The sequence below is a fragment of the Siphateles boraxobius genome, unplaced genomic scaffold (assembly GCF_051911475.1).
Source record: "Siphateles boraxobius isolate OS27281-9 unplaced genomic scaffold, OSU_SipBor_1 269, whole genome shotgun sequence".
Classification (NCBI taxonomy): Eukaryota; Metazoa; Chordata; class Actinopteri; order Cypriniformes; family Leuciscidae; genus Siphateles; species Siphateles boraxobius.
Window position 1 is genome coordinate 1,539,313 of NW_027508886.1, and position 20,710 is coordinate 1,560,022.

General features: G+C 44.3%; 11 non-coding genes across 11 annotated transcripts; all 11 read right to left on the reverse strand.

Annotated features, from left to right (window-relative positions):
* Window positions 1–7,009: 7,009 nt before the first annotated feature.
* Window positions 7,010–7,082, reverse strand: trnaf-gaa (transfer RNA phenylalanine (anticodon GAA)). Its single transcript has one exon. It is a non-coding gene; the product is annotated as a tRNA-Phe (tRNA).
* A 309-nt stretch (window positions 7,083–7,391) lies between these two features.
* Window positions 7,392–7,463, reverse strand: trnaq-uug (transfer RNA glutamine (anticodon UUG)). Its single transcript has one exon. It is a non-coding gene; the product is annotated as a tRNA-Gln (tRNA).
* Window positions 7,464–7,677: 214 nt separating this feature from the next.
* On the reverse strand, window positions 7,678–7,751 carry trnai-aau (transfer RNA isoleucine (anticodon AAU)). The gene has a single exon. It is a non-coding gene; the product is annotated as a tRNA-Ile (tRNA).
* An 88-nt stretch (window positions 7,752–7,839) lies between these two features.
* trnap-agg (transfer RNA proline (anticodon AGG)) lies at window positions 7,840–7,911 on the reverse strand. Its single transcript has one exon. It is a non-coding gene; the product is annotated as a tRNA-Pro (tRNA).
* Window positions 7,912–11,450: 3,539 nt separating this feature from the next.
* Window positions 11,451–11,522, reverse strand: trnaq-uug (transfer RNA glutamine (anticodon UUG)). Its single transcript has one exon. It is a non-coding gene; the product is annotated as a tRNA-Gln (tRNA).
* Window positions 11,523–13,115: 1,593 nt separating this feature from the next.
* On the reverse strand, window positions 13,116–13,188 carry trnaf-gaa (transfer RNA phenylalanine (anticodon GAA)). The gene has a single exon. It is a non-coding gene; the product is annotated as a tRNA-Phe (tRNA).
* Window positions 13,189–13,497: 309 nt separating this feature from the next.
* On the reverse strand, window positions 13,498–13,569 carry trnaq-uug (transfer RNA glutamine (anticodon UUG)). Its single transcript has one exon. It is a non-coding gene; the product is annotated as a tRNA-Gln (tRNA).
* Window positions 13,570–13,639: 70 nt separating this feature from the next.
* On the reverse strand, window positions 13,640–13,712 carry trnaf-gaa (transfer RNA phenylalanine (anticodon GAA)). Its single transcript has one exon. It is a non-coding gene; the product is annotated as a tRNA-Phe (tRNA).
* Window positions 13,713–13,805: 93 nt separating this feature from the next.
* On the reverse strand, window positions 13,806–13,879 carry trnai-aau (transfer RNA isoleucine (anticodon AAU)). The gene has a single exon. It is a non-coding gene; the product is annotated as a tRNA-Ile (tRNA).
* Window positions 13,880–13,967: 88 nt separating this feature from the next.
* Window positions 13,968–14,039, reverse strand: trnap-agg (transfer RNA proline (anticodon AGG)). The gene has a single exon. It is a non-coding gene; the product is annotated as a tRNA-Pro (tRNA).
* A 3,568-nt stretch (window positions 14,040–17,607) lies between these two features.
* Window positions 17,608–17,679, reverse strand: trnaq-uug (transfer RNA glutamine (anticodon UUG)). Its single transcript has one exon. It is a non-coding gene; the product is annotated as a tRNA-Gln (tRNA).
* Window positions 17,680–20,710: the final 3,031 nt, after the last annotated feature.

A 20,710-nucleotide genomic window follows, 5' to 3' on the forward strand; every position in this document is an offset into this window, starting at 1 on the left:
GTGTGTAATTCTGCATATGAATGTAACTTTATGTTTCTTCTACTCGTTACGGCCATTCTTGGTACCGGTTTGACCGTCTTATTTTGACTAAACCAGTCATACACAGGATATTACAGTAAAATGTATTGTTCTGTGTGTACAATCTTTCTGGCTAGAAATGAAAAAAATTTATAGCATCATCAATTATCCTGACAAGACAAAGAAGAACTTTTCCCGCTCGAGATGCTCTAAGATGATTGGGTCACATACGCGAAGCAGGCGTGAACCCCTCCTCTCTATAAGAAACTGACAAAGGAGTTTCTCAAGAGAGCACTTTCCCTGTGAGAGGTTTCCGGTCCCATGGCTCCTTAGGGAGCTTTACACCGCGTTTCTTTTCTTTTCCTTTCTTTACTAAGTTTTATTTTCATTTTCGCCTCTCCCTCCCGAGGGAGATGAACTCTGAACTATTTCCTTGGTAACTTCACGTTCGGTGAACCTTTAAAACTTCCCGCGAGTCTGCTCGCCCCGGAAGACAAGAGAGAACAAGCCTATAGCACCGAAGGACAAACACGCATACGACTCTGCGTTCCTCAGCAACACAAAGAGAACCATATACGCAAGTATAGGTTATTGATTTGATTTGATTGATGTGATTTCTTGTTGCCTCTCTAAGGGTTATTGTCTGTGATTTTTGCCATGCTGCGATCACCCCGGTGATCTCTCTCATCCTGACCGTCAGTTTCACTTTCTCATCCTCTATCTCTCTCTAGCTAGTCCATAAAAATAAAAAGCGTCCATTCAGTCATTGGGCCGATGGGAATCGGACGGTGGTTGGCGGACGAGCGCGCCTAAACCCCCTCAGGGGCCCGACGGGAGTGCCCCGAAGCCCGAGGCCACCCTAAGCAGTTCTGCCTTCGTCCTTGGTGGGGCGCCACACGTGCCCCGTCCCACTAACCCACTTTTTGTCCGATTGACCACTAGAGTGATCAGACCTCCCCCCTACCCCCCCCCCCCCCCCGTCCCACTAACCCACTATTTGTCCAATAACCCACTATATGGCGCAAACTTCCCGTTGACCCCCACCCCCCCCACTCCCGGGCCACGCCCCCATCCCACGAACCCACTATTTGTCCAATAACCCACTATATTGGGCAAACTTCCCGTTGAAAAGTTTTGAAAAGTACTAACCCCGGCCTTCATGCAATAAGCTGCAATCGGACACAATCCCACCTGCCATCGATTGAATGGGGTTATTCAGACAGTTTCTTTGATAGACATTTGAATTAAAGTTCCTGTCATGATGGTAACTAATTTACTGCACTCAGCAGACCACCCAGAGTCCATAGCACCCAGTGCCATCCCATAATTCCACTGTCCACGAAGCCACTATTTGTCCAATAACCCACATTTTTTGAAAAATACTAACCCCGGCCTTCATGCAATAAGCTGCAATCGGACACAATCCCACCTGCCATCGATTTAATGGGGATATTCAGACAGTTTCTTTGATAGACATTTGAATTAAAGTTCCTGTCATGATGGTAACTATTTGACTGCACTCAGCAGGCCACCCAGAGTCCATAGCACCCAGTGCCATCCCATAATTCCACTGTCCACGAAGCCACTATTTGTCCAATAACCCACTATTTTTGAAAAGTACTAACCCCGGCCTACATGCAATAAGCTGCAATCGGACACAATCCCACCTGCCATCGATTGAATGGGGATATTCAGACAGTTTCTTTGATAGACATTTGAATTAAAGTTCCTGTCATGATGGTAACTATTTGACTGCACTCAGCAGGCCACCCAGAGTCCATAGCACCCAGTGCCATCCCATAATTCCACTGTCCACGAAGCCACTATTTGTCCAATAACCCACTATTTTTGAAAAGTACTAACCCCGGCCTTCATGCAATAAGCTGCAATCGGACACAATCCCACCTGCCATCGATTGAATGGGGATATTCAGACAGTTTCTTTGATAGACATTTGAATTAAAGTTCCTGTCATGATGGTAACTAATTTACTGCACTCAGCAGGCCACCCAGAGTCCATAGCACCCAGTGCCATCCCATAATTCCACTGTCCACGAAGCCACTATTTGTCCAATAACCCACTGTTTTTGAAAAGTACTAACCCCGGCCTTCATGCAATAAGCTGTAATTGGACACAATCCCACATGCCATCGATTGAATGGGGATTCAGAGAGTTTCTCTGATAGACATTTGAATTAAAGTTGCTGTCATGATGAAAACCATTTTACTGCACTCAGGGGCCTCCCCTGAGTCCGTAGCACCAAGTCCCATCCCATAATTCCACTGACCGCGAAACCACTATTTTTACAATGGAACAAATGGGTGGGTCAGGGGGCAATATGCTCTCTATCGCCCACTAGAGGTGTCCGAAAACCACCTATTCCGTGGCAAGTAGGTAAGGTTCTTTTTATTAAAACCATTATATTCTTGATTGCTAATTGTCTAAAGTGCTCATTTTTACAAAGTCAATGAAGTGTTCGACCCTTTAGCTACAAAGCTTTACATTTCGTTGCTATTTCAGTAACCTAAATTTTATAATAACAAGAAGGTGATTTTTCCTGGCCAGAAAATAGCTTGTTTGGAATTATAAGAAAGAGATAATTTTTGTTGAAAATTGATGTTAATATTACGGCCGTTTGCTGGACAAACAGATTGTTCGATAACTAAATTAATTCCATTTAAGGTTATCTCATATAATCAATCTGTAATAAGACTATTGATATATTAATGACGAACCATAACCCATTATGGTGATCATTCATATATACAATCGATCTATTTTCAGCTTCGATAATTTAACTGTAATGTGCAATATATTAATCATTCATGATTAATTATTAAATTCCCTATATATAATTTGAGCTAATTTAATGTAAGACTCATTGTCGCTACATCTGTGTTGTGAAATAAAATAATATGTCATTTAAAAAAGACTGTTTTGTTTTATTTGTAATTGTTTGTAAAATATTGTTTAAGATTTACATACCTTGAGGAAGTTGTTCCTCAGCTTGCGAGGCTACAGTTGCCATCTCCAGGTCATCTTCCTCCTCAAAAAAATCCGTAGCAGCAGAGTCTGTAAAATAACATAAAACACTAAGCACATGTCACCAACACACTTGTATGCGTTAAGTGATACTCACCACATGTAAAGAGCTGTCTCCGGGCTGCGGACTCAGACGCAGGTGGTACACGTGGTCCTGCAGCTGTTGAACACGTATTTTCGTTAGACATATATACTGCAAAATATATACTGTAATGATTTTAAAGCTTGCAAATCACTTACAGGGTTTGGCTGGAGACAAAATCTTTTGTGCCAGCTGTGAAGCAGATAAATGCTTCCCCCGCGCCAACAGGGCCTTCACATTGGTCGCCAGCAGTGGCCTGTTCTTAGTGGCAGTAGGTGGAGGAGGAACAGACACAGTGGCAGTGGGCACAGCAGCAGTGAGGACAGATGCAGTGGGCACAGTGGTGGTGGGCACGTGGGCTGGAGCCTGCCTCTTCAGCACGTATGCTTTGAAAAGGGCCATATTGGTGTTAGGCCTGGCCTTTGCCTTCTTCAGGTAGGTGATGAGAGCCTGGGCCTCCTTGCTTGGGTCCTCATACACCCATATACCTCCTTCATTGACCTACCCTTAAAATCCCCAAACTCCACCATCAGACATCCAGAGTCTCCTGTCCTCTCGGCCTCCTGCAGCATGGCCTGTTTTTTCTGATACACCTCCACAGCCTCGCCTACCTCCCTGATCTGCGAGGTGTATCTGAGGAACAGGTGTTTGTTGGCCGACAGCGGGTTGTCCCTCTCCTCCTCCCCCAAAATGCTGCTGACCAGATAGCAGGCATACCCCAGTGAGTTCTCCAGCAGCCACAGGAACCTCTGACCCTGGTGTTTCCCAAACTGGATCTTGCAGTGAGCCAGAACCAGGTACTGGTCTCCAGGATTCCCTCCATTCTGCCTCACAAAGGCAGTGGCCTCAGCCAGGACCTCCTCCTTACACCTGGCCCTATCTGCCAACACGATCTCCCTCCTATTGGCCTCCTCAGTTGGCCCCATAAGGAGTCGACCCTCAGAGGTTCTTCGTAAAACCGGGTATGCATACATAATCTGAAAGGACACAGGCATAAACAGAACGTTACATAGCTGTCATATTCCAACTGAAAGTATTTTACTACAGCATTTGCTTTTTATGTAATAAATTATTATAATATTATAATAATTAATGATTATTATTATTATGAGCATAAGCATTATTGTTTTTTATACAACTGTGAATCACTTTGAATTGCCTTGTGTACAAATTGTAAATAGTGTGATGAACTTATTAATAAGAAAATAAATAACACTTCTTGGTACAATCTTGCTGGTATCATGCCCTGCTTAAATCGTTTTGTTTTGTTTAGCTTTTGTGGCAGAGATTACTAAGAAACACCAAATATAACATAAAGGCGTTTATGACAATTCATAATAATATGATCATCAAACAGATCTAAAACTTAAAATGGTATATCAAATCGTTTTGGTATATCTTTTATAACGTAGTTGAGAATCATTTGTTGAAACAAAAAAACACTTGTTTTTGCCTATTCATGTCTTTTTAAATATGTATAACATAGTATTTAAAAAGATAACATAAATATGTATACTGGTGTATAACATAGTATAGTATAACATATATGAATTAAACTTTTTTTTAAAGGTTTTAGTAAAATATCTTCTTGTGCTCAAAATAATGTAATGAATGACAAAAATGAGGATGGAGGAATCGAATGAAAGCTTTTTTATACATTGGAATACTTGATCACTCGAGCGTCACTTCATAGCGTCATCAGCAGCGCTCAAAGGATCTGCCCTCATGTTGTTGCAGTTTGTTTATTTAAGAAATTCATAATAAATAATAATAAAGCAAGATACCCTGTTGAAATATGTGTAATGTGTGGTTTATATAAACTGCAAAGGTAAAGTATACTTTAAAACAGATTGTGACCGATGTGAAGGGGGAGGAGAATGTATACGTGCGTCACGTTTAGTCAATAAAACACTTCCGCATAGGATACAACTGTGTATCCTCGCTCATGACTCCTCTGAAAGCCTCCTCACTCCTCGAGGTGCAATTAGGGCAGTGTTTCCCAAACTTTTTTCAGTCGAGGCACCCTTTGAAAATTTAAAAAAAATTGTGGCACCCTACACTAGTGTTGTCACGATACTACTTTGATACTATACCTTGAAATGTATTGATTTTCAATACCACAGGGAATAACTGCCGTATATAGGCCTACTGTCATATAGATATTTTTTAATATTATCAATTTTTTTGTCCATCCATTTAAAGTCTAGGAAATCATTAATTTCTTCTGCAGAGATGACTTTACATGATGACATATTTAATTAAGGCTTTTATTCATAATTCAGCAAAACATTGCTCAATTACCATTGCAAATCTCACCTAAATGTTTGCTCACTCAGTGTAGGCCTATTTGTGTTTTTATATTGGGATAATTTTGTTATAATTGCACAAGATAGCTTGTTTTTAATATATTTTATAATGTAATAATTTCACAGTTAATCTCCAAATTAATGTATAAACAACATAAAGACAGTATATTTTAAATAATTGTTTAATGGCATCTTTTTTATGAATGAAGCCCAGTATCACTGAAACCAATACTGCTACTGATGTCAGGAAATACACAGAAATTGAATAAAGTTATCAAACACTTTACAGTCTTCACTGCATAAATAATAAATTAAATATAGATGAATCCTTATTAAAGCTACAAGCGTTCTTTAGTCAAGAGCAGTGAGTAATTTTCTCTGTTACCTGTTCTTTGATTCTGTTGTCACTGCTGCACTTGTTTATCTCACACGCGTCCCATCTTCTCACAACTCTAATTTAAGATTTTAACTAATTTAAGACTGCTCTCATGAGGATACTCAACAAAACGGACATTTTGTCATAACTGTGTGTTATTATTCGTTCAAGCACGAAAGAGAAGTCGATTCTGGCACGCGATGCGCGTCGTCCTGTGTCAGCAGGACATTCACAGACAGCGCGTTCTCTTTTGTCTTTTCGCGGTTGCATGGTTTAAAAGCATTTGCATGAATAAGAACGTGATTATATAATGTAAGGCTAGCCAAAGGATGACAGAAAAAACGGATGCTGCGTTAATTGTGTTTAAATCTTTTTTAACGCGTAAAACTGAAAAACATTAATCGCACGCGTTACCGTTGACAGCAGTACGGACATAACCGATGTGTTTGTGAATATGCGGCAAGACGGACGTTGTGACAATGGTTCGTGTGTATTTGACCGTAAGCGCAACAAGCCATGAAAAAGAGGCAGCTTTATGTGTGGACGCTGGGAATGAAGCACGAGAATGAAATCATGAGGAACCCCCGCAATTCAACGAACGCGGAAAACTTATGAGTTGCATTTTTTATTATAAATTTGTGTGCATTATTTGTTGTTATTAGACGATGCGAGAATGATGATACATTTATTATTATTTTTTTTACACATTTTAGCAATTTAAAAATGTTTAATGGAGTTTTTACACGGCACCCCTGCTCTCGCCAGAAGGCACCCCAGGGTGCCGCGGCACCCCGTTTGGGAAACGCTGAATTAGAGAATTGAGATGTCCTTCAAGATGGCTGAGCTCGATCGGTTTCCGGGTCATAGGATGGAGGACAGAGGAACGAGGAGACGAGGAGGGATATTGAGAAGCACCCTATGTTTCCCCAATTCCGACTCGGTTTGAGAGTGCCAATTTCACCGCCACGTCAGCAATTGCGCATCACCTCTGTTTTTTCCCTCCCTTCCGCGAAGAACCTAAAAAGGTTCTACCGAGATTTGAACTCGGATCGCTGGATTCAAAGCCCAGAGTGCTAACCATTATACCATGGAACCAACACACCCTCCCAGCTGTTTGTCTGAGAGGGAGATAGCGATGAGGCTAGGTGGAATCAGGTAGCCTAAAGGAGGCGGGCGTGGTTCCTCTGCCGAAACCCGAGATTGAACCAGGGACCTTTAGATCTTCAGTCTAACACTCTCCCAACTGAGCTATTTCGGCCAGGTACTTGTGCTGTTTAGCCTGGCAAATGAAGGTCCCACCGAGATTTGAATTCGGATCACTGGATTCAGAGCCCAGAGTGCTAACCCTTACACCATGGAACCTCGGCGTGTGTCAACTTTTCCCATGAGGTGCAGAGATTTAAGTCATTCAGTCCAGAACCCCGATAGCAAGGAGCGAAAGAAGCCTTTGCTTTTTAAGCCCATGTTTCCCCAATTCCGACTCGGTTTGAGAGTGCCAATTTCACCGCCACGTCAGCAGTTGCGCATCACCTCTGTTTTTCCCCTCCCTTCCGCAAAGATCCTAAAAAGGTTCCACCGAGATTTGAACTCGGATCGCTGGATTCAAAGCCCAGAGTGCTAACCATTACACCATGGAACCAACACACCCTGCTAACTGGCTGTCTGAGAGGTGGAATCAGGTAGACTAAAAGAGGGGGAGGTTGTTCCTCTGCCGAAACCCGTCTAACGCTCTAACGCTCTCCCAACTGAGCTATTTCGGCCAGGTACTTGTGCGGTTTGGCTTGCATGTATGTATGGGAGACCGCCCGTCATTTTCGAGAAGAGCAGAGCGAAGGTCTCAGAGAGAAAATGATTGGCCCGTACGGGGATCGAACTCGCAGCATTGGCGTTATTAGGGCCACGCTCTAACCAACTGAGCTAACCAGCCTCTCTCTGGCACATTTTATCCCCAATTGCTCAGAAATATCCTGGTTGCCCTAATAAGGCTGAAGAGATTAAAAGCAAAGCCGAATAATGGGCTCGTCCGGGATTTGAACCCGGGACCTCTCGCACCCTAAGCGAGAATCATACCCCTAGACCAACGAGCCTAATCATACATCCTCCCTGCTGCTGTCGGGCCGAAAACATTTCAGCTTCCATGGCTTAAAGCGCAATTTTTTGATTAAATCAACAATTAAAAGGTAGCCAGTGCAAAGTTTCCAGCACAGAGGAAATGCGGCCTCTTTTTTTGTGGTCATTGGAAATCACGCTGCAGGACCTGCACACGAATAATGAGAAGCTTACTTACAGGAGCCTGGTCTGCAACACTGGACCCAGTTGATGTTGCAGGAGCAGAGGCAGCACTTGGCTGGACAGAAGGCTGTGGAGGAGACTGCAGAGGAGGCTGGGCAGGGCGCAGAGGAGGAGACTGCAGAGGAGGCTGGGCAGGGCGCAGAGGAGGAGACTGCAGAGGAGGCTGGGCAGGGCGCAGAGGAGGAGACTGCAGAGGAGGCTGGGCAGGGTGCAGAGGAGGAGACTGCAGAGGAGGCTGGGCAGGGTGCAGAGGAGGAGACTGCAGAGGAGGCTGGGCAGGGCGCTGCAGTCCTGTGGTTGGCTGTAGTGAGGATGGTCCTGGTGCAGAGGGACAGGGGTTGAAAGCCTTGCTGGAAAGGTGGGAGTTGCTCTTTCCAGTGGACAGGAAGCTCTGCAGGCGACTGGGACACCTGGCCAGGGGTCCACAATGCTGGAGGAGCAGGATAAGGGGCAGGAGCAGGGGCAGTAGCACGAGCCGGGGCAGGAGCAGGGCCTCTCGAGCCTGCAGTGCCTGGAGAAAAAAGAAAAAACTTACCCACTTACAGGGTTTGGCTGGAGACAAAATCTTTTGTGTGTCTCTTTTTAGTGGCAGTAGGTGGAGGAGGAACAGACACAGTGGCAGTGGGCACAGCAGAAGTGAGGACAGATGCAGTGGGCACAGTGGTGGTGGGCACGTGGGCTAGAGCCTGCCTCTTCAGCACGTATGCTTTGAAAAGGGCCATATTGGTGTTAGGCCTGGCCTTTGCCTTCTTCAGGTAGGTGATGAGAGCCTGGGCCTCCTTGCTTGGGTCCTCATACACCTCCTTCATTGACCTACCCTTAAAATCCCCAAACTCCACCATCAGACATCCAGAGTCTCCTGTCCTCTGGGCCTCCTGCAGCATGGCCTGTTTTTTTTCTGATACACCTCTACAGCCTCGCCTACCTCCCTGATCTGCGAGGTGTATCTGAGGAACAGGTGTTTGTTGTCCGACAGCGGGTTGTCCCTCTCCTCCTCCCCCAAAATGCTGCTGACCAGATAGCAGGCATACCCCAGTGAGTTCTCCAGCAGCCACAGGAACCTCTGACCCTGGTGTTTCCCAAACTGGATCTTGCAGTGAGCCAGAACCAGGAACTGGTCTCCAGGATTCCCTCCATTCTGCCTCAAAAAGGCAGTGGCCTCAGCCAGGACCTCCTCCTTACACCTGGCCCTCCCTGCCAACACGATCTTCCTCCTATTGGCCTCCTCAGTTGGCCCCATAAGGAGTCGACCCTCAGAGGTTCTTCGTAAAACCGGGTATGCATACATAATCTGAAAGGACACAGGCATAAACAGAACGTTACATAGCTGTCATATTTCAACTGAAAGTATTTTACTACATCATTTGTTTTTTATGTAATTAATTATTATAATATTATAATAATTAATGAATATTATTATTATTATTATTATGAGCATAAGCATTATTGTTTTTTATACAACTGTGAATCACTTTGAATTGCCTTGTGTACAAATTGTAAATAGTGTGATGAACTTATTAATAAGAAAATAAATAACACTTCTTGGTACAATCTTGCTGGTATGTTTTGTTTAGCTTTTGTGGCAGAGATTACTAAGAAACACCAAATATAACATAAAGGCGTTTATGCCAATTCATAATAATATGATCATCAAACAGATCTAAAACTTAAAATGGTATATCAAATCGTTTTGGTATATCTTTTATAACATAGTCGAGAATCATTTGTTGAAACAAAAAAACACTTGTTTTTGCCTATTCATGTCTTTTTAAATATGTATAACATAGTATTTAAAAAGATAACATAAATATGTATACTGGTGTATAACATAGTATAGTATAACATATATGAATTAAACTTTTTTTTTTAAAGGTTTTAGTAAATATCTTCTTGTGGTCAAAATAATGTAATGAATGACACAAAAAAATACTAAATTAACAACAACAAAAAAATGGTTTAAGGAGGATATAGCTCAATTAGCGGTCGGCTAATTATCTTGACAGTAGTGGCATGTTTTTTACTGTATATCATGGTAAAGTTGCAGGTTCACATGTACAGAAGAAAACGTGTGCTATTACACGCTAGCTAGCTTTATTGGCATGTTTAATTGTCTAAAAACAAACACTGTTTATGAATAAATAATGATCGATTATACAGTCGTGAAGAATAGACTTACCTGTTGCAAAGATTGCAAAGATGACGATAATAATAGCGGTCGCCGATTGGTCAAAAGTAAGCCACAGGAGCAGAGCCAGGAGAGAAATGCGATTGGTCAAAAGTAAGCCACAGGAGAGAAAGGCGATTGGTCAAAAGTAAGCCACAGGAGAGAAACACGATTGGTCAAAAGTAAGCCACAGGAGAGAACGTGATTGGTCAAAAGTAAGCCACAGCAGAGAAACACGATTGGCTCACGTGGGCTTACTTTGGCTCAATTGGTAGGAAGCAGTAGGCGCAAGCGAGAGGTAGTGGGATCGATGCCTGCATTCTCCAGTGCTGTCCATCCTTTTTACGCCCCCCTTCAAGGGGCACTACCTAGATGAGCTCTTGCGGCTCAGTGCTGCCGAAAAAGTTTTTTCGAACGAGGTACTGCACAGATTCCTGGCAAAAGCAGTTCCCACCGAGATTTGAACTCGGATCGCTAGATTCAGAGCCCAGAGTGCTAACCATTACACCATGGAACCTTGGCGTGTGTCACCTTTTCCCATGAGCAGCAGAGATTTAAGTCATTGAGTCCAGAAGCACGATAGCAAGGATTTAAGTCATTGAGTCCAGAAGCACGATAGCAAGGAGCAAATGAAGCCTTTGCTTTTTAAGCCCATGTTTCCCCAATTCCGACTCGGTTTGAGAGTGCCAATTTCACCGCCACGTCAGCAGTTGCGCATCACCTCTGTTTTTTCCCTCCCTTCCGCAAAGAACCTAAAAAGGTTCCACCGAGATTTGAACTCGGATCGCTGGATTCAAAGCGCAATTTTTTCATTAAATCTACAATTAAAAGGTAGCCAGTGCAAAGTTGCCAGCACAGAGGAAATTCGGCCTGTTTTTTTGTGGTCATTGGAAATCACGCTGCAGCACCTGCACACGTGCTAGGGATCGTGCCTCGTCTTTGTCTTTGAGAGCGATGGACACCTTCTCTCCATCATCGAGGGGAATTAGCTCAAATGGTAGAGCGCTTGCTTAGCATGCGAGAGGTAGCGGGATCGATGCCTGCATTCTCCAGTGCTGTCCATCCTTTTTACACCCCCTTCAAGGGGCACTACCTAGATGAGCTCTTGCGGCTCAGTGCTGCCGAAAAAGTTTTTTCGAACGAGGTACTGCACACATTCCTGGCAAAAGCAGCTCCCACCGAGATTTGAACTCGGATCGCTGGATTCAAAGCCCAGAGTGCTAACCATTACACCATGGAACCTTGGCGTGTGTCAACTTTTCCCATGAGCAGCAGAGATTTAAGTCATTGAGTCCTGAAGCACGATAGCAAGGAGCAAATTAAGCCTTTGCTTTTTAAGCCCATGTTTCCCCAATTCCGACTCGGTTTGAGAGTGTGATTAAAAAAATTGATTAAATCTACAATTAAAAGGTAGCCGGTGCAAAGTTTCCAGCACAGAGGAAATGCGGCCTCTTTTTTTGTGGTCATTGGAAATCACGCTGCAGGACCTGCACACGAATAATGAGAAGCTTACTTACAGGAGCCTGGTCTGCAACACTGGACCCAGTTGATGTTGCAGGAGCAGAGGCAGCACTTGGCTGGACAGAAGGCATAAGCATTATTGTTTTTTATACAACTGTGAATCACTTTGAATTGCCTTGTGTACAAATTGTAAATAGTGTGATGAACTTATTAATAAGAAAATAAATAACACTTCTTGGTACAATCTTGCTGGTATCATGCCATGCTTAAATCGTTTTGTTTTGTTTAGCTTTTGTGGCAGAGATTACTAAGAAAAACCAAATATAACATAAAGGCGTTTATGCCAATTCATAATAATATGATCATCAAACAGATCTAAAACTTAAAATGGTATATCAAATCGTTTTGGTATATCTTTTATAACATAGTTGAGAATCATTTGTTGAAACAAAAAAACACTTGTTTTTGCCTATTCATGTCTTTTTAAATATGTATAACATAGAATTTAAAAAGATAACATAAATATGTATACTGGTGTATAACATAGTATAGTATAACATATATGAATTAAACTTTTTTTTAAAGGTTTTAGTAAAATATCTTCTTGTGCTCAAAATAATGTAATGAATGACAAAAATGAGGATGGAGGAATCGAATGAAAGCTTTTTTATACATTGGAATACTTGATCACTCGAGCGTCACTTCATAGCGTCATCAGCAGCGCTCAAAGGATCTGCCCCTTGTTGTTGCAGTTTGTTTATTTAAGAAATTCATAATAAATAATAATAAAGCAAGATACCCTGTTGAAATATGTGTAATGTGTGGTTTATATAAACTGCAAAGGTAAAGTATACTTTAAAACAGATTGTGACCGATGTGAAGGGGGAGGAGAATGTATACGTGCGTCACGTTTAGTCAATAAAACACTTCCGCATAGGATACAACTGTGTATCCTCGCTCATGACTCCTCTGAAAGCCTCCTCACTCCTCGAGGTGCAATTAGAGAATTGAGATGTCCTTCAAGATGGCTGAGCTCGATCGGTTTCCGGGTCATAGGATGGAGGACAGAGGAACGAGGAGACGAGGAGGGATATTGAGAAGCACCCTATGTTTCCCCAATTCCGACTCGGTTTGAGAGTGCCAATTTCACCGCCACGTCAGCAGTTGCGCATCACCTCTGTTTTTTCCCTCCCTTCCGCGAAGAACCTAAAAAGGTTCTACCGAGATTTGAACTCGGATCGCTGGATTAAAAGCCCAGAGTGCTAACCATTACACCATGGAACCAACACACCCTCCCAGCTGTCTGTCTGAGAGGCAGATAGCGATGAGGCTAGGTGGAATCAGGTAGCCTAAAGGAGGCAGGCGTGGTTCCTCTGCCGAAACCCGAGATTGAACCAGGGACCTTTAGATCTTCAGTCTAACACTCTCCCAACTGAGCTATTTCGGCCAGGTACTTGTGCTGTTTAGCCTGGCAAATGAAGGTCTCACCGAGATCTGAATTCGGATCACTGGATTCAGAGCCCAGAGTGCTAACCCTTACACCATGGAACCTCGGCGTGTGTCAACTTTTCCCATGAGGTGCAGAGATTTAAGTCATTCAGTCCAGAACCGCGATAGCAAGGAGCAAAATAAGCCTTTGCTTTTTAAGCCCATGTTTCCCCAATTCCGACTCGGTTTGAGGGTGCCAATTTCACCGCCACGTCAGCAGTTGCGCATCACCTCTGTTTTTCCCCTCCCTTCCCCAAAGATCCTAAAAAGGTTCCACCGAGATTTGAACTCGGATCGCTGGATTCAAAGCCCAGAGTGCTAACCATTACACCATGGAACCAACACACCCTGCTAACTGGCTGTCTGAGAGATGGAATCAGGTAGACTAAAAGAGGGGGAGGTTGTTCCTCTGCCGAAACCCGGGATTGAACCAGGGACCTTTAGATCTTCAGTCTAACGCTCTCCCAACTGAGATATTTCGGCCAGGTACTTGTGCGGTTTAGCCAGCATGGATGTATGGGAGACCGCTCGTCATTTTCGAGAAGAGCAGAGCGAAGGTCCCAGAGAGAAAATGATTGGCCCGTACGGGGATCGAACCCGCGACCTTGGCGTTATTAGCGCCATGCTCTAACCAACTGAGCTAACCGGCCTCTCTCTGGCACATTTTATCCCCAATTGTTCTGAAATATCCTGGTTGCCCTAATAAGGCTGAAGAGATTAAAAGCAAAGCCGAATAATGGGCTCGTCCGGGATTTGAACCCGGGACCTCTCGCACCCTAAGCGAGAATCATACCCCTAGACCAACGAGCCGAAACATACATCCTCCCTGCTGCTGTCGGGCCGAAAACATTTCAGCTTCCATGGCTTAAAGCGCAATTTTTTGATTAAATCAACAATTAAAAGGTAGCCAGTGCAAAGTTTCCAGCACAGAGGAAATGCGGCCTCTTTTTTTGTGGTCATTGGAAATCACGCTGCAGGACCTGCACACGAATAATGAGAAGCTTACTTACAGGAGCCTGGTCTGCAACACTGGACCCAGTTGATGTTGCAGGAGCAGAGGCAGCACTTGGCTGGACAGAAGGCTGTGGAGGAGACTGCAGAGGAGGCTGGGCAGGGCGCAGAGGAGGAGACTGCAGAGGAGGCTGGGCAGGGCGCAGAGGAGGAGACTGCAGAGGAGGCTGGGCAGGGCGCAGAGGAGGAGACTGCAGAGGAGGCTGGGCAGGGTGCAGAGGAGGAGACTGCAGAGGAGGCTGGGCAGGGTGCAGAGGAGGAGACTGCAGAGGAGGCTGGGCAGGGCGCTGCAGTCCTGTGGTTGGCTGTAGTGAGGATGGTCCTGGTGCAGAGGGACAGGGGTTGAAAGCCTTGCTGGAAAGGTGGGAGTTGCTCTTTCCAGTGGACAGGAAGCTCTGCAGGCGACTGGGACACCTGGCCAGGGGTCCACAATGCTGGAGGAGCAGGATAAGGGGCAGGAGCAGGGGCAGTAGCACGAGCCGGGGCAGGAGCAGGGCCTCTCGAGCCTGCAGTGCCTGGAGAAAAAAGAAAAAACTTACCCACTTACAGGGATAGGCTGGAGACAAATTCTTTTGTGTGTCTCTTTTTAGTGGCAGTAGGTGGAGGAGGAACAGACACAGTGGCAGTGGGCACAGCAGAAGTGAGGACAGATGCAGTGGGCACAGTGGTGGTGGGCACGTGGGCTAGAGCCTGCCTCTTCAGCACGTATGCTTTGAAAAGGGCCATATTGGTGTTAGGCCTGGCCTTTGCCTTCTTCAGGTAGGTGATGAGAGCCTGGGCCTCCTTGCTTGGGTCCTCATACACCTCCTTCATTGACCTACCCTTAAAATCCCCAAACTCCACCATCAGACATCCAGAGTCTCCTGTCCTCTGGGCCTCCTGCAGCATGGCCTGTTTTTTTTCTGATACACCTCTACAGCCTCGCCTACCTCCCTGATCTGCGAGGTGTATCTGAGGAACAGGTGTTTGTTGTCCGACAGCGGGTTGTCCCTCTCCTCCTCCCCCAAAATGCTGCTGACCAGATAGCAGGCATACCCCAGTGAGTTCTCCAGCAGCCACAGGAACCTCTGACCCTGGTGTTTCCCAAACTGGATCTTGCAGTGAGCCAGAACCAGGAACTGGTCTCCTGGATTCCCTCCATTCTGCCTCAAAAAGGCAGTGGCCTCAGCCAGGACCTCCTCCTTACACCTGACCCTCCCTGCCAACACGATCTTCCTCCTATTGGCCTCCTCAGTTGGCCCCATAAGGAGTCGACCCTCAGAGGTTCTTCGTAAAACCGGGTATGCATACATAATCTGAAAGGACACAGGCATAAACAGAACGTTACATAGCTGTCATATTTCAACTGAAAGTATTTTACTACATCATTTGTTTTTTATGTAATTAATTATTATAATATTATAATAATTCATGAATATTATTATTATTATTATTATTATTATGAGCATAAGCATTATTGTTTTTTATACAACTGTGAATCACTTTGAATTGCCTTGTGTACAAATTGTAAATAGTGTGATGAACTTATTAATAAGAAAATAAATAACACTTCTTGGTACAATCTTGCTGGTATCATGCCATGCTTAAATCGTTTTGTTTTGTTTAGCTTTTGTGGCAGAGATTACTAAGAAACACCAAATATAACATAAAGGCGTTTATGCCAATTCATAATAATATGATCATCAAACAGATCTAAAACTTAAAATGGTATATCAAATCGTTTTGGTATATCTTTTATAACATAGTCGAGAATCATTTGTTGAAACAAAAAAACACTTGTTTTTGCCTATTCATGTCTTTTTAAATATGTATAACATAGTATTTAAAAAGATAACATAAATATGTATACTGGTGTATAACATAGTATAGTATAACATATATGAATTAAACTTTTTTTTTTAAAGGTTTTAGTAAAAATCTTCTTGTGGTCAAAATAATGTAATGAATGACACAAAAAAATACTAAATTAACAACAACAAAAAAATGGTTTAAGGAGGATATAGCTCAATTAGCGGTCGGCTAATTATCTTGACAGTAGTGGCATGTTTTTTACTGTATATCATGGTAAAGTTGCAGGTTCACATGTACAGAAGAAAACGTGTGCTATTACACGCTAGCTAGCTTTATTGGCATGTTTAATTGTCTAAAAACAAACACTGTTTATGAATAAATAATGATCGATTATACAGTCGTGAAGAATAGACTTACCTGTTGCAAAGATTGCAAAGATGACGATAATAATAGCGGTCGCCGATTGGTCAAAAGTAAGCCACAGGAGCAGAGCCAGGAGAGAAACGCGATTGGTCAAAAGTAAGCCACAGGAGAGAAAGGCGATTGGTCAAAAGTAAGCCACAGGAGAGAAACACGATTGGTCAAAAGTAAGCCACAGGAGAGAACGTGATTGGTCAAAAGTAAGCCACAGCAGAGAAACACGATTGGCTCACGTGGGCTTACTTTGGCTCAATTGGTAGGAAGCAGTAGGCGCAAGCGAGAGGTAGTGGGATCGATGCCTGCATTCTCCAGTGCTGTCCATCCTTTTTACGCCCCCCTTCAAGGGGCACTACCTAGATGAGCTCTTGCGGCTCAGTGCTGCCGAAAAAGTTTTTTCGAACGAGGTACTGCACAGATTCCTGGCAAAAGCAGTTCCCACCGAGATTTGAACTCGGATCGCTAGATTCAGAGCCCAGAGTGCTAACCATTACACCATGGAACCTTGGCGTGTGTCACCTTTTCCCATGAGCAGCAGAGATTTAAGTCATTGAGTCCAGAAGCACGATAGCAAGGATTTAAGTCATTGAGTCCAGAAGCACGATAGCAAGGAGCAAATGAAGCCTTTGCTTTTTAAGCCCATGTTTCCCCAATTCCGACTCGGTTTGAGAGTGCCAATTTCACCGCCACGTCAGCAGTTGCGCATCACCTCTGTTTTTTCCCTCCCTTCCGCAAAGAACCTAAAAAGGTTCCACCGAGATTTGAACTCGGATCGCTGGATTCAAAGCGCAATTTTTTCATTAAATCTACAATTAAAAGGTAGCCAGTGCAAAGTTGCCAGCACAGAGGAAATTTGGCCTGTTTTTTTGTGGTCATTGGAAATCACGCTGCAGCACCTGCACACGTGCTAGGGATCGTGCCTCGTCTTTGTCTTTGAGAGCGATGGACACCTTCTCTCCATCATCGAGGGGAATTAGCTCAAATGGTAGAGCGCTTGCTTAGCATTCGAGAGGTAGCGGGATCGATGCCTGCATTCTCCAGTGCTGTCCATCCTTTTTACACCCCCCTTCAAGGGGCACTACCTAGATGAGCTCTTGCGGCTCAGTGCTGCCGAAAAAGTTTTTTCGAACGAGGTACTGCACACATTCCTGGCAAAAGCAGCTCCCACCGAGATTTGAACTCGGATCGCTGGATTCAAAGCCCAGAGTGCTAACCATTACACCATGGAACCTTGGCGTGTACAATTAAAAGGTAGCCAGTGCAAAGTTGCCAGCACAGAGGAAATTCGGCCTGTTTTTTTGTGGTCATTGGAAATCACGCTGCAGCACCTGCACACGTGCTAGGGATCGTGCCTCGTCTTTGTCTTTGAGAGCGATGGACACCTTCTCTCCATCATCGAGGGGAATTAGCTCAAATGGTAGAGCGCTTGCTTAGCATTCGAGAGGTAGCGGGATCGATGCCTGCATTCTCCAGTGCTGTCCATCCTTTTTACACCCCCCTTCAAGGGGCACTACCTAGATGAGCTCTTGCGGCTCAGTGCTGCCGAAAAAGTTTTTTCGAACGAGGTACTGCACACATTCCTGGCAAAAGCAGCTCCCACAGAGATTTGAACTCGGATCGCTGGATTCAAAGCCCAGAGTGCTAACCATTACACCATGGAACCTTGGCGTGTGTCAACTTTTCCCATGAGCAGCAGAGATTTAAGTCATTGAGTCCTGAAGCACGATAGCAAGGAGCAAATGAAGCCTTTGCTTTTTAAGCCCATGTTTCCCCAATTCCGACTCGGTTTGAGAGTGTTAATTGTAGATTAAATCTACAATTAAAAGGTAGCCGGTGCAAAGTTTCCAGCACAGAGGAAATGCGGCCTCTTTTTTTGTGGTCATTGGAAATCACGCTGCAGGACCTGCACACGAATAATGAGAAGCTTACTTACAGGAGCCTGGTCTGCAACACTGGACCCAGTTGATGTTGCAGGAGCAGAGGCAGCACTTGGCTGGACAGAAGGCTGTGGAGGAGACTGCAGAGGAGGCTTAGCAGGGCGCAGAGGAGGAGACTGCAGAGGAGGCTGGGCAGGGCGCAGAGGAGGAGACTGCAGAGGAGGCTGGGCAGGGCGCAGAGGAGGAGACTGCAGAGGAGGCTGGGCAGGGTGCAGAGGAGGAGACTGCAGAGGAGGCTGGGCAGGGCGCTGCAGTCCTGTGGGTGGCTGTAGTGAGGATGGTCCTGGTGCAGAGGGACAGGGGTTGAAAGCCTTGCTGGAAAGATGGGAGTTGCTCTTTCCAGTGGACAGGAAGATCTGCAGGCGACTGGGACACCTGGCCAGGGGTCCACAATGCTGGAGGAGCAGGATAAGGGGCAGGAGCACGGGCAGTAGCACGAGCCGGGGCAGGAGCAGGGCCTCTCGAGCCTGCAGTGGCTGGAGAAAAAAGAAAAAACTTACCCACTTACAGGGTTTGGCTTGAGACAAAATCTTTTGTGTGCCTCTTTTTAGTGGCAGTAGGTGGAAGAGGAACAGACATAGTGGCAGTGGGCACAGCAGAAGTGAGGACAGATGCAGTGGGCACAGTGGTGGTGGGCACGTGGGCTAGAGCCTGCCTCTTCAGCACGTATGCTTTGAAAAGGGCCATATTGGTGTTAGGCCTGGCCTTTCCCTTCTTCAGGTAGGTGATGAGAGCCTGGGCCTCCTTGCTTGGGTCCTCATACACCTCCTTCATTGACCTACCCTTAAAATCCCCAAACTCCACCATCAGACATCCAGAGTCTCCTGTCCTCTGGGCCTCCTGCAGCATGGCCTGTTTTTTTCTGATACACCTCTACAGCCTCGCCTACCTCCCTGATCTGCGAGGTGTATCTGAGGAACAGGTGTTTGTTGTCCGACAGCGGGTTGTCCCTCTCCTCCTCCCCCAAAATGCTGCTGACCAGATAGCAGGCATACCCCAGTGAGTTCTCCAGCAGCCACAGGAACCTCTGACCCTGGTGTTTCCCAAACTGGATCTTGCAGTGAGCCAGAACCAGGAACTGGTCTCCAGGATTCCCTCCATTCTGCCTCAAAAAGGCAGTGGCCTCAGCCAGGACCTCCTCCTTACACCTGGCCCTCCCTGCCAACACGATCTTCCTCCTATTGGCCTCCTCAGTTGGCCCCATAAGGAGTCGACCCTCAGAGGTACTTCGTAAAACCGGGTATGCATACATAATCTGAAAGGACACAGGCATAAACAGAACGTTACATAGCTGTCATATTCCAACTGAAAGTATTTTACTACATCATTTGTTTTTTATGTAATTAATTATTATAATATTATAATAATTAATGAATATTATTATTATTATGAGCATAAGCATTATTGTTTTTTATACAACTGTGAATCACTTTGAATTGCCTTGTGTACAAATTGTAAATAGTGTGATGAACTTATTAATAAGAAAATAAATAACACTTCTTGGTACAATCTTGCTGGTATCATGCCATGCTTAAATCGTTTTGTTTTGTTTAGCTTTTGTGGCAGAGATTACTAAGAAAAACCAAATATAACATAAAGGCGTTTATGCCAATTCATAATAATATGATCATCAAACAGATCTAAAACTTAAAATGGTATATCAAATCGTTTTGGTATATCTTTTATAACATAGTTGAGAATCATTTGTTGAAACAAAAAAACACTTGTTTTTGCCTATTCATGTCTTTTTAAATATGTATAACATAGAATTTAAAAAGATAACATAAATATGTATACTGGTGTATAACATAGTATAGTATAACATATATGAATTAAACTTTTTTTTAAAGGTTTTAGTAAAATATCTTCTTGTGCTCAAAATAATGTAATGAATGACAAAAATGAGGATGGAGGAATCGAATGAAAGCTTTTTTATACATTGGAATACTTGATCACTCGAGCGTCACTTCATAGCGTCATCAGCAGCGCTCAAAGGATCTGCCCCTTGTTGTTGCAGTTTGTTTATTTAAGAAATTCATAATAAATAATAATAAAGCAAGATACCCTGTTGAAATATGTGTAATGTGTGGTTTATATAAACTGCAAAGGTAAAGTATACTTTAAAACAGATTGTGACCGATGTGAAGGGGGAGGAGAATGTATACGTGCGTCACGTTTAGTCAATAAAACACTTCCGCATAGGATACAACTGTGTATCCTCGCTCATGACTCCTCTGAAAGCCTCCTCACTCCTCGAGGTGCAATTAGAGAATTGAGATGTCCTTCAAGATGGCTGAGCTCGATCGGTTTCCGGGTCATAGGATG